Source organism: Cryptotermes secundus, unplaced genomic scaffold, assembly GCF_002891405.2.
Source record: "Cryptotermes secundus unplaced genomic scaffold, Csec_1.0 scaffold27, whole genome shotgun sequence".
Classification (NCBI taxonomy): Eukaryota; Metazoa; Arthropoda; class Insecta; order Blattodea; family Kalotermitidae; genus Cryptotermes; species Cryptotermes secundus.
Genome location: NW_019745078.1, coordinates 544,761 through 558,394, shown reverse-complemented (window position 1 = coordinate 558,394; position 13,634 = coordinate 544,761). Strand labels below are relative to the sequence as shown.

Here is a 13,634-nt window from a genome sequence, read left to right as displayed (position 1 = left end):
GCACATACGGCTAATGTAACCATGGTCGCAATACGGGAAATGTCTGAAGACAGAATACTCAGTAGTGGACTGGGGCCTCCAAGATCCCCACATCTCAGTGTCTGCGACTTTTATCTTTGGGGAAACCTAAAGGGAAAAGTCTACAAGGATAATCCTCACAACACTGAAGCTCTGCAGTATGAAATAACACGCGTAATTAGTTCAATTACCGTGGAACAACTTCAGAAAATGTCGCATGATTTATTTATGCGATGCGAGGCATGTTTGCAAGCAGAAGGGGGACGTCTTCAGCACCTGTTATAAAGCACGATANCCATTGTATTCAGATGCTTCATCCATTTTTGTTTTAGTCTGTTTTATTTTGTACTGACTGTATTTTCGTTTATTTCCTGATATCTTCATTCTTAATATGGTCTAGTCTGGTGTTGCTTTCAACTGTTCTTAAGCATCTCATCTCAACTGATTGTATTCCATTTATGTCTCTTGCTTTATATGACAAAAATTTATATCCACAGGCCTATAGCGAAGTTGGTATTACTGGAACTTCATAAAATGTCGGTTATGTCTCTCATCTTGTTTAACTATTTAAGGTTCCTTATAAGGCAACTGATTTCATCAAGTAAATCAAAGATAAATCAACATGTAGAAAATTACTAATGAGGAAAGGGGAAACTAAACGCCCCCTTAAGAGATCATCACTGCGATAACAGAACCAGAAGGTTCAACACCGCTGATAAATGTACCTATAATTAACATGATACTGAGGCACTTTCAACCACGTCCAACTTCATAATCTTCCTCCCTAGAACCTCAACAATGAGTGCCATCCTATCTCCGTCATGGTCTTCTATATGCTCATTTTCGAAGGGGTTTCCTCATCAAAATTCTTCATTTCCTCCATCCTAGTCAGATTCCCACCCTACTGTGTCCCCAACATTTCACTACCATATCTATCACCTATTTCACATACCATATCAGGTGACCTACATGACTATTGAAGTTCACCCTTACGTAATATCCTGAACTGAACACTTAATTCAGGCTTCATAGCTCCAATTTTCTGAGCTCTTTTGCTTCAAACAACTGCAATTCATGTCCTTTCATAAAAAATAAAAGACATGTTTCAAACCCATACAAGAACATTAAACATTTGTAAGAGCTCTGCGTATCTTCTGAGATGCAAGGCTGTGTAGCCCGTTGAAACTCAATGGACGTTTCGGAGGAATATGTTGCTTTCGTTTTTAGTGTCGATGGGTAACCCAAAGACATAACCATTTTGAAACAAGCACCAAACTCCTTTATGCTGGTTTCTTGCTCCACTTATTCTTCGACCTTGATGATGGAGGTGACATGTTCTTCCGAAATCTTAGTTGATTTTCAATGGACTCCAAGGAGGTACATCCCAGAGGACAGAACTGTTTATAAGCGACGCTGTGAGAACCTAAAATCTTACATGTTACAACTGTTGTCTTGTTTTGGAAAGCAGACGGGATGCTAACAGTTTTCAAAACTAATGACAACAGGAAATTTCAGAATTTAAGCTTCTTTTAATGTCGCAGTAAACTATATTTGATTAGTTACTCGGTATTATGAAGTCTGAGGACGCAATATAATGTAACGTGTAGAGCCGTTACCATGCAACGATCGCGAGATGAGCAAATATACTAGATCAATTTCTAGGCAACGGCTCAGTGGCAATGGAAAAACGCACAACAATACGAGTACTGTTGGAAATAGTGCTTTTAACTCGGTCCGTGCAGAGGGGTTATAAGATACTCGAGTGGAGACGGATTCGAATACCTCCACCATAGCCCTGCGAATCGTAGGAGGCGACGAAAAGGGAACCCAGTGCCTGGGGGTATAATTGGGTCACCCTCTTCCTGGGGGATATAAATACAGGGGCCTGGCCCTCCATGTTGGGGGAGTCTCGAGTCGGGGACAGTAAAATATGGTCAGCAGCAACTGTAAACAGCAGACCCATCCTCTCATCAGAGAAGATGTTACATAAGGGCTATAACGGCAAGAGCGCAGTTGGAAAAAAATCCTAGTCGTCAGTCTTAAGGAGCTTGTCGCCAAGATGAACTAATTGGCCGTTAACCGTTAAAGTTAAAGTAACTCTGATACTGGGTTATAAGAAAGACTCAGTTCTGTACGCGAGTCTCAAGCAGGAATAGTTCAGTTGGAAGGGAGCCGCCTTTAATCCAGAAGCACAGGACTAACTATTGTTAGAAGCTATTACTAGGAAATGTCCAGTTAAGACGCTGTAGGCTGAAAGACATACTTATTTGTAAAGTGTGGAAATCGGCGACAGTGATTTGATGATATTTGAAGTTACTATCTGTAAGTGGTCAATAAAACAAATTATCCAAAACCCCGACTATAGTCACACATACTACGTAACAATACCATCTTCCAAGTATTAGGGGGTTGCGTGACAAATAATTGTGGGTTCTAGATTTGAGGATCGGATTTATTGGACGCCTCTATTACAATTACAGTCAATTATAACTGCTCACACATTGAATTCCTTCTTAACGTCTATGTCCGACGAATCTCGCCGAATAATCTCTCACTGCTTTGAATGTATGAATCAACTCCCTTTTATAACTGCCACGTGGCCCGAATAGAGATGACCGCTTCTAACAGTTAACGGTTCCTCTGTTATTCTGTTTCATCCGTTACCGTGAAACGTGTGTTAATCTAGTGGCAACACTTTGATTTATACAAGCGTATTCGTTGCTACGAAATGTCTCGGGTTTATTAACTTGATACCTGGCACCGACTCGTTCGTTGCTATTCCTATCCGTTGCTCGGCAATGGACGTCTGCTACGCCTCCACTGTTCCGGCTTTCAGCCGTCGTGTCACAATATCCTACAGCATATTGTTATTATTATCATCAGCACCATTGTTTATGGCTAGTGGGATGGGACTTAGTCCCTTGTACTGCGGCCACTTCTGGCCTATTGTAACAGCACCAGATGAAAGGAGAGGGTGATTGTGGAGCAAATGGTGGAATGAAGATTGGCAGGGGAAACCGAAGTACTCGAATAAAACCTGCCCCAGCGCCACTCTGTCCACCAAAAATCCCACTTGACCAGACCCGGGATCGAACCCGGGCCGCGGAGGTGGGAAGCCAGCGACTTATCAGCATCAAATCAACGTATATACTTGCACCTATGAGACCGAACAATATGTCGGGAGGATTCGCACCACTCAACTTCATATGGCCCCGTCATCTGAGAAGTTTCCTAAATAATTTCTTGAACTTAAGAGGGGGATCAAGTCACAATGCGGATAAGTGCAAGAAATCCTTAGATTAGCGGTCTCGGAGCAAGATCCAAACCGGAGACTCCCTGAATACGAGACATGAGTGCTACGGCCCAGGGATAATACTTATTCCGCTGTTGCAAGAATACTGGAATTTCCTGAATGCAAACCATGGAGCACGGCTCCGTCAGTGCTCACAATTAGGTTCGTTTGTGGAGATAACACTGACAGATGACTGGCCAGGCTGTGTGGCCACTTGCTGCTCCCGTTGTCTACCGCACCAGGATTTCGCCTCTACCCTGAATACCGCAATCAGACGCACTAATTACTGTGGATTTGTGCAACTGAAACAAAGAATTGCTCCACATAAGAGGTTTCTGACATATATTAACGAATTTGTCCTTCTGGCTCCAGCGAGATAAGGTACACCCTGCGTCTATTCGAATCAGCTCTATGCGTTGAATGAAACACGGAGTTCTGAGCAGAACTCATAAACCCTGATGAGTACCGCCTTCCGGTTAGTAGTACCGTGTAGTTTAATAGAGATCTACTGAAGTTTCTGAGGAACGTACTGTTTCCATCTTCAGGGGTGAAAGTTAAGTTGAGCAAGCACGCGAGCAGCACGGCGTCACATCCTGTAGTTATGGACGGAGACACTCAAATCTCTCATATGTCTCCTTTCCTATAAAATAGATTTATAGCCGTACAATCGAGTGTTACTATCATCATCATCTGGAGAAGGACATTATTTAGCTACGGATTCCATTCAAATAAATCTACCGAGTATAACCCCAAAAGGTTCGCACTGCCGCCATATTTTTAACCGTTGACTTAAAAAATGTTTCATACATAATCGATAGGTATATTTATGATGTATGTTGGTACCAAATTTGACGTGCCTGGCACGTTTGGTTCAATAGTTACCGTCCATCAAGCCGAAACCTAAAGAAAATTATTGCACGACAGCAATGTTGTTATTTTACATTTTACAAAGTATTACTTTAACAATCCGATCTAGAAAACCGAGATTAACGTCACTGGGAATCCGTTGCCCTGACTACGTGACACATTCTATCCGCAAAAGTTGGCACTAACTTCGCCGACAAGCGGCGGTCACTCGGTCGGTATAGTTCAATTGCGAACTGAAAGCCACGGAGTTAACTTTCATAAACGTTGCATATTATTGAGAAGCATATTATCAGAGAGTATTTCATAATTTTAAATTAAACGTCACTTCACCTCATAATTTTGCGCGTCCGCTCTTTTGTCATTAATTGTAGGAAGTTATGATACATGTCAGTGTGGCTTCCAATTGCCGAGAAAAACGGTCAACCAGCTCAAAAATTTAAATGGGGACATACAAAGGGCATGTTGAGCTCAAAACTTACTTTCTAACTTAGAAAAGAAAAGCAGGCTAAAAATGACAGGTTATTGTTTGTTTATTCACTGGTTTCGTTGTAAGTCACGAAGCGTTACAAGAGGCTTGAAACTTGGACGGACTATGGGAGATGTCCGGTTCGAGTCTAGGCTTGAAAACTGGTTATTCTGATTTTTCTTTGTAGTTCTGTGTTGTACCTCAAGGCGAACGCTGGGATAGTACCATAACGAGGCGACGATCGCTCCTTGTACATCTTTTCCATTTCGTCGCGCTGTCGTTCAATTGTTCGACGCAACTGAGCATCGGCTGCTCATAGCGACGTTAAGCAGTTTTCCCTTTTCTTAGTTTCTTGGGGTGGAGTGAGACTGAGTCCACTTGGTAAGTCGGCCTATTATACAAGCCCCGGATGATAGATGATGATATGTTAGAAGTAGTCGGTGGGATGAGAATTAGCAGGGGAAACTGAAGTACTCGGAGAAAACCTACCCCAGTGTCATTTTGTCCACCACAAATCCCACATGACCTGAGCTAGGTTCGAACCCGGGTCGCCGCGGTTGGAAGCCGACGACTAACCGCCTGAGCTATGGCACGGCCTAGCGTCGTTAAGTAAATATTTAAGTACAATCATTATCCTTTCCAATTCATTACTCACTAACCATCCTACCATTCGAAACTATACTACTATTGAAACCATCGTTAAATAAACTCTACACAATAAACAAAAAAAAATAATAAGAGTAAATGGTTGAAGCCGGGATAGAGCAGTCGGTATAGCAACTGGATAGGGGTTGAACCACCGAGGGCTCAGAGTTCGAGTCCTGGCAGGGGTAAGATTTTCTCCTTTCTACGTTGTTCAGGTCGGTTCTGGGGCCCACCTAGCTCCCTATCCGGGTACCGGGGGCCACTCACTTCCAATTGGTGCCGAGAACAAGGATACGTAGGTCTATACATTTACTCGCCCATACGCCTTCAGGCCTGGTGCTTAATTAATTAAGCACAGGCACAACTGTATTTTACGACTAAATGGTTTGGTGGGCGTTAGTACACTGAATGGTACTTCAGTGGATAATACGAGGGAGTCAGTAAACAGGTTACAAATGGGAGTAAAATAGCTGTAATGGACGTAATAGGTTACTACGTGTATCACTGTGTAGGAGCACAGTCAGTCTTCATGACAGTCTAGGTGGCAGAAGCGTATGCGCATGTTCAGCAGCTAGTTCCAGCATTCAAAATGGCGATCGTGCTTCAGGGACCACCTACCGAAGAGCAGCGTTCATTTGTACGTCTTTCTGTGGGCAAAATGACTCACTGCAAAGGATATTCATAAAGAAGTATTTTCTGTTTACGGGGGGAAGTACTTCTCTCATGAAGCGGTTAACAACTGGGCCGAGAAATTCTCTCAAGGACGTTCGAAAGTCGCAGATGTTGCCCGACCATGTGCTGAAGTGGCTGACACAACTGCCAAAAGACTTCTATTCTGCGGGTTTCGAAGCACTGGTAAAGCCTTGGGACAAGCGTATCAGTGTTGGTAGAGGATATGTCGAGAAACAAATGTCTTTTTTTTTCAGTTTCGAATGTCACATGTTTTACGTTTTAGATCCATTTGTGACCTATTTACTGACTATGCCTCGTACTAAGAAACACTGAAGTACCTGCCGTACTCTTGCTGTTAATGAGCAAGGATATTTTAATCAGGCAATGTTGTGTGCGATACTGGACAGGAAAACTGTAGGAGGCCCACGCCCATCTGTCGAACTGCAGCTTATCTCGTCTCCTGCTGCTGCAATAGCCGAGCCATTCTTCTTCTGTAAAAAGTGTGTTTCGCTCCTACTTATTCACCATCGCGCGGGCGGCTATGCTAAGAGAATTCAGAAAATTGGATGTGATTTCTTTAAGAAACTGTAGTTATTCGATAAGAGATGAACACATAAAGATTGGAGTATATCGACTATCCACAAGCGATACGAATGTTCTCGATAGATCGGGTGATAGAGGCCGCGTATAGTACTATCTGATTCAAAAACATTCGCCAATCTATTAGTACGCTTCTCATTCATTATGTCACCCACGACTTATGTTAGGACACCATCATCTGAACATGAATGACACAAGTCTATAATAAGTGGCTCGAGGTTAATCAATACGAGAGGTCTAACCAATCAACTGGTAGCTTTGTTACAAAGACATTAGCTCAAGCAGTAATGCACTAGTTTGTATTTGTCGATCTTGAACGGATTATCCGTTATCTTCAGTCAACACAAAAGAATGTCAAGATAATCTACTGAAATAGGCCACGTCCACCTCCCAATTCCATACCTATTTATCATTCACGAGTTTTCCATTTCATCCGGTAATATTTTACCTCTGCAGCCGGTACTGTTGTTCAGTAGGCTTAATCTAAAAACAATTCATTTATCTCGTGAATACAGATATCTGATAAATATTTTAATAAATATGGACGAATATTGTCACGTACATTAGTTACTGCAGACGGAATTTGGATTGGTGAATATATTTATTGAACACCCACAATAATTATAACACTCTAAAGATTACTGTAAACATAACACATAAAATAATGTTTTCAAGTCTGCTTCATTAGTCGTTGCTTGTTAACGAAGCTTATCTGGTAACGCTTCAACTATTGAACTGCCTTCTGAATTCTCTTACGAATGAATCTATGACTCCTGTCTGAATTTGAATCTCTCGAATTCACGAATGAACTCCCCTTTTATAACTGCCTGAGAACCTAGCAGACATTACCACTTCCAAGGGTTCCAGTACTGTTCTTCGTGAATGCGTTGTCTCGAAAACAATATCTTCATTCCTAAGCAACAGTTTGGTTTTCTATGTGATTACAACCTTCAGTATCCGTGTTTCTTAATCAGTTGGTTTCCAGGAATCAACCTTTCCGTGGCAACGTGTTTGCCTATTCGTTTCCTAGAAAGGGCCTACATGTCACAATATATTCGATTAGGCAGTACAGGTAGAGCACTCTTAATCTTGGTATCTCGCCTCTGATGACCTCTCTCCCACCGCCCGTGTTCGCCCGATATACACACATATATATAACATGCTCTTATCTGGGTAAAACAACCTGACGTGGGACTTTAACAATGATTTATTTTAGAGCGTGGTTCGCTTGAATGTTAGTGCACGTCAGCTATTTTTAAATCCTTTTGCTTTCGATTTCATGAAGTACGTGTATCGAAGGTTTCCCTTTCGAACCACAATAGAAGAGAAACGTGTGATACGAATCCAGTAAGGACAATAAACTCAAAAGAAGGATGGAAGAACGATTCTTGCTGGATTGGAAGGGACAATATATACCAGAGTTTCTCAAACTGTGGTACTGGTATAACAATGCAGCTTGTTTGGGATGACATAAATTTTCGTTCGCACTTTTCAGCAATTCCTTTGAAAATTGTTATCTGTTTGTATTATATTTTTAAATCGACTCAAAATAACCTTGTACATTCGAGAAATATATGAATCATTATTCATTGACAAGTGGTACAATAGGCCAGAAGTGGCCGCAGTACAAGATACTTAGTACCACCCCACTAGCAATAAATAATAAAAATTAATTGACAAGAGAATTAAATAAATTAAGCTATGTATTTTCCAAGTGCTATAACATGTAATTAACTGCTTCAAACGTGTGAGAACCGCTAATAATATTCTGAACCAATTTAGAAACCGAACGCAGTGTACAATCGAGTTTAGCTTTCGGTGAGAGCACTACTCTTGCGGAAACAGTTCCTTCAAACTTGTGCATCCAATCCGCTCTCGCTCAATGAAAGTCTGATCATCCGCTACGGGCAGACAACCTCCGTAAGACTATGTTATCCTGGCATGTCATGTTCTACTATATTCTGACATGACGCCCTAAAGCCTGAATAGCGAAGTAAGAATACAAGTCCATTGCTAGGCAAAGACTCGGTAAACACATTCCCGCGGCAACGAATACGCAAGCTGAAAAATCGAGTAAATTCCGTTGCTATGCAACGGCGCTGTAAACACGCCTTCCCAACGACAGAGGCTGTTTTCTGCGTGGTCTGTGCAAAGTTGTTAGTCGTAGTCGCAGTCGAAAGGTGACGTTTACTTTGAGAAGAACTGAGTTGAGTTTCGAGACGCCATCCTGCCAGAATATGAGCTTGGTAGCAGCTTGAGATTAAATTGAGAGAGTCGGCAGTCGAAGGTGACTGAGAAGAAATGGCAAGAAAGGAATTAGGCTGTGCAAAAGACTTCTTAAGTAATTTGAATTGATAGTGAGACTGTCATAAATCCGTTGCCAGGATACGACTAGTGAAGACTAAGGACACTAATGTGTGTGTGTGTGTGTTCAACAGTGAATTGTAAAGTGTGGAAATAATGATAGCGCTTTAATTGTTGCGAGAATAAAGTGTCAATAAACCAATCATCTAATCCAAAACCCGTCTAAATACGTTACAATATTAAACACAGTGAGGATAAATTATTTGGTTTAACTGATGCATTGATGAGACATTATTCCAGTGTTCAAGAAATTTAACGTTATGGAATCTCATAAGTTCGTCACCATCATCATTAGAAAAGCCTTCCACTGGATACTATCCTCAAGCAGAACGTACAAGTTCATGCTTCAAAACAAAGATTTATAGTGTTCCGCCGTCTATATCCTGTTCCAACTAAAATGGTGAATATATTTGCGTTTTCAATTCCCATCTCGTCCTTCTTCACTCGACCAACTGAACAATGTTAGGTGAATGACACAAATTGTAAACATCCGCTTTAAGTAATTTTATCCAGTCCTTGTTACTTCACCTCACTTGGGTTGAAACACAGTTCTCGTCATTTCCTTCTCAAACATAATCTGGTTCCACCTTCAGACCAAGGAAATGAATTTCACAAACAAACAAAATAAACTCCGTGGCCTATAGTCCGCAAGAGAAACTATACCGACCGAGCGACCGCCGCTTGTCGGCGAAGTTAGTGCCAACTTTAGAGGATAGAGGGTGTCGCGTGGTCAGCGCAACGGATCCCCAAGGCCGTTAATCTCGGTTTTGTAGACAGGAGCCGCTATTTCCTTGAAATGGCTCCTCAATTATCCTCATGAGGCTGAGTGGACCCCGTTTCAGACCCACTACTTTTCAGGAAATCTGGTAGCACCGAGAATCGAACCCTGGACCTCTGGATCTGTAGCTAGAATAATGTTAAAACACGTAATATTATAACTTCATGCAATTTCAATTTTATAGGTTCCGCGCAGATGTACAAGAGACACGCGTGTATGTACACAGATAAGGAGATTCCTGTGCTTATGCATCACGCCAACAAGACGTCTGGAGTAATGGAGATAAAGCTCCACGCATTCTTAATCACGGCACTAATTGGAGGTGAATGGTCTGCTCCTACCTTAGACCACTCTATCTTCGATGTCCACTGGGCAGGAGGAGAGACCAGCTCAAGAGCCCATCTGTACTTCGGGGGAAGAAGCAAATCCCTGCCAGGAATCAAACCCCCGTCCAGACAGGCGCCAACCATGACTTTAATCTTAGTTTATTGCAACTTAATTTGTCCTTTGTGTATCTACAAATAACGTGTCAGGGAAACCAGACGTGCTGTGTAACAGTGCATTACCTCTTCAAAAGATCTTGAATAAGAATTTATTTTCCTGTTACATACTTAATATTCAGGAGCCGGGATAGCGTAGACGGTATAGCGACTGGCTACAGGCTGGACGACCGAGGGGTCGGAGTTCGAGTCGCGGTAGGTTCAAGAATTTTCTCTTCTCCACGTCGTCCAGACCGTCTCTAGGTCCACCCAACCTCCTATCCAATGGGTACCGGAGGCTATTTCCTCAGGGTTGAACGGCCGGGGCGTGAATTTGACCACTCACCTCCAACTAGTGTCGAGGTCAAGAAAATATGGATCTATACAATCACTCCCCCATACGCCTTCATGACATAGTGCTTAATTAGTTAAGCACAAGGAAAACTTTACCTTACCTATACTTAATATTCAGATGAAAATTGGTGTAACCAAAAGAACTGTGTTATGTACTGTCTTCGCTCGCTTGGAAACCGGGATCGTGGGTTCGAATCCCACTCGGCATGGATGTTAATTTGTGTGTGTGCGTTTTTCTGTGTTTGTGTACAGGTAGAGGCCTTGCGAAGTTCATGGAGGTAGGCCTAGGCCCGCTGGGGCTGTAGTGCCAAGGGGGGGGGGAAGAACTGTGTCGAAATAAGTACCAGAAAATATCCCAAGCGAGTTTCTTACATGTTCTGTGTCGTTTCTGTTTAACATGGCTTGTTCCTCAAAACATTGTGCATTATCGTTGAAACAATATCGTGAATTTCTAGATGTGATTTCACTTCCCATTTGCATGCTTCTCAAAACATGTCTCTTAATTTCTGCAAACATTTGCATTCAACAAGAGATTTCTTTCTGTATAGAGGCCATAACAGCAACATCGTGCCGTATTTCCTCTACTGCCTAATCGCCCTTTACATTTTAAAGATTGTTTATTCATAACGAAATGTTACCGCTTACCGAAGTCCCAGTTCGAAGACTGACTCGGAGATCTCAGAGCCAGAAGACATCCGTGACTGAATTTTGGTGAACTTGTTAACAGGTAAAGTACGTGAATGAGAATATACTGGAACGAGTTTGTATCCAGCCGTCAGGGAGGGATGAATGAGGTAAACAGCCCAGCTCTGAGCCCTCTGTTCAGAGCAACGAAAGCCGTTTCGTCGGATGCCAGACGTTATACACGAACGAATTCAGACATTTGTAACGTGAGGAGTGTGACGAGACTGGCTGCATACGGAGCATCAGAGGAAGCAGACAGCGATTAGCTGCGATTTTTGTTTGGCGTCTATGTCGCGAATATGCTCGTATTTCCCGGCTTCTATTCGAATGGAATGAAACTTGTGATTGAAGACACTGTCCAACTGAAGCAGCATGTGAGTCCACCGAATTAGTCCCATTCAACACACAAATAAACTGCCGTCTGCTTCTGTAGCTAAAAACGACAAAAGAATACAAGCAGGCAACTGGAAGCGAATCGGGAACCTCAACGCGAGGGCTGGAGTTAGTGCGATGCACTTCCACGCAGGGTTATTTAAAATTTCGGACCTCGAAAACCTTTCAAAAACTGCACACAATATCCTAAATTAATATAATAAATTCCGGAAAATCGTAATCACTTCATTAATCCGACGTTTCGACTAACAAATATTAAATTGTGTAAAATATAAACCATTAATTCTTTACACACACACACACACACACATATATATATATATATATATATTAATGTAACTATTTGTAGCTCCAAGTGGTGTATANTATATATATATATACCGTCTCGTACAACTTTGTATACAAGTATTGTATATATATATATACCGTCTCGTACAACTTTGTATACAAGTATTGTAAATTACATACAATATCTTATGGCAATTAATTATATGTTTCGAACTTAGAGGTCGTTATCAAACTACAACATACGTACTGTCACGATTTATATGTGACTATAGATGGGGTGTGGATTGGATGAATTGGATTTATTGACCACTTGTATACACCACTTGGAGCTACAAATAGTTACAGCGCTATCGGTCATCTCCACATTTTAAAAATCACTACAACACATGCTAATCACTTTCCACAACAGCTGTTCCCTAGCAACGGCTTCAAACAGTGGACATTATTCAGCTTCCTGCGCCCACGTTATTACTGTGCGGCGAATATCCTTCAACTGAACCCTTTTCAAATGTCAACTCAACTATAGCATCATCTCTTCTCGGCTTCCAACCCTATCTCGACGAGACCTGAATCCAAGAATGCCTGTGCTGGCGAGGGCAAACCGAGCGACTGAATTCCTGTCATCAACATTATAGACAGACCGACTAACAGATTTACAGATTTCCTTCAATCTCAGCATTATAAGAAGCACTAATGAGCACATAAAAATAAACACTCCTGCGTTGAACGTTCGTTTTGCTTCTGCCAAAAAATGCCTACTGCAAGACAATCGCAACGTTTAAATATCTTTCTAGAATTATATTTTGTGAAAATATTCAACGTAACATGAATCCTGGGAGTACAATTTGAACTTTAAAAGCACCCTCCCGATTTAATCTGCTGCATGCTCACATTTATACATTTTACTTGGATGTTAAATTTTATGGGTGGTGGAAGCAGTAGATACATTATTGAACACAGCGTTAGTGCAGCTTTTCTTCCTTTTCCAACGTATTTCAAACTGTTTACCAGCTTTTTATTGCTTCATATATTTCATTTATAATCAATCATAAATTTCAAAGTAATATTTGTAGCATGGCACTATACAACAAGTTTATGTGGGTTATGTTATCATTGCCACAGTTTACTTATGACACTAGATAGATTCCGAAGTATGTTACCTGATATGCGTTGACACTTGACACCATCAAAGGCTGGTACGTCCGTTCCCCCTACGATGTGCCTGCAGACTTCTCCGCACTGGACGCCCGAGATAGGTTATGTGCACTCACAGATACATCACTGCTTCTTGAAGCGTTCTGGTATTTTACTTTCCTCTAAATTTGTCTCTGCTGTTAGATTTCTTAATTATAGGAATATATTAGCTATATTTATTACTGTGTAGAAGTCACTGCACACGCACACGAATCGACACACCCTGTTTACATCCAGAACGACATAAAAGCGCACTTTTTCTTTCCTCTCCAATTCTGCTTTCTCTGTGCGCTTCGAAAAACAGGACTACCAATAGTTCCACACAACACCAACATAATTAACGAAAGTTTCGAGGTTAGTTAAAAGTGAAATGCATTGAAATATTGGCACATGACATGAAACTGAGAAGGAACGGGCATGCAAACGTCAAATGGCATACAGTCCTTACAAAAAATGGAGGAATACAAATTATGCTTGTACATTCGTAACCGTGGACTTAAGAATATGAAGGTTTATCTAAAAAAGGAAGACCAGATTTTA

The 13,634-nt window shown here is 41.6% G+C and overlaps 1 protein-coding gene across 1 annotated transcript in view; it reads right to left on the bottom strand.

Annotated features, from left to right (window-relative positions):
* The window catches only part of LOC111874816 (fibroblast growth factor 17), a 392,936-nt gene extending 379,587 nt beyond the window's left edge, over positions 1–13,349 (bottom strand). Inside the window, exon 1 of the mRNA XM_033755613.1 lies at positions 13,061–13,349. The gene's annotated coding sequence lies outside the window, so the exon portion shown is untranslated. The remainder of the gene's footprint in view (positions 1–13,060) is intronic.
* Positions 13,350–13,634: the final 285 nt, after the last annotated feature.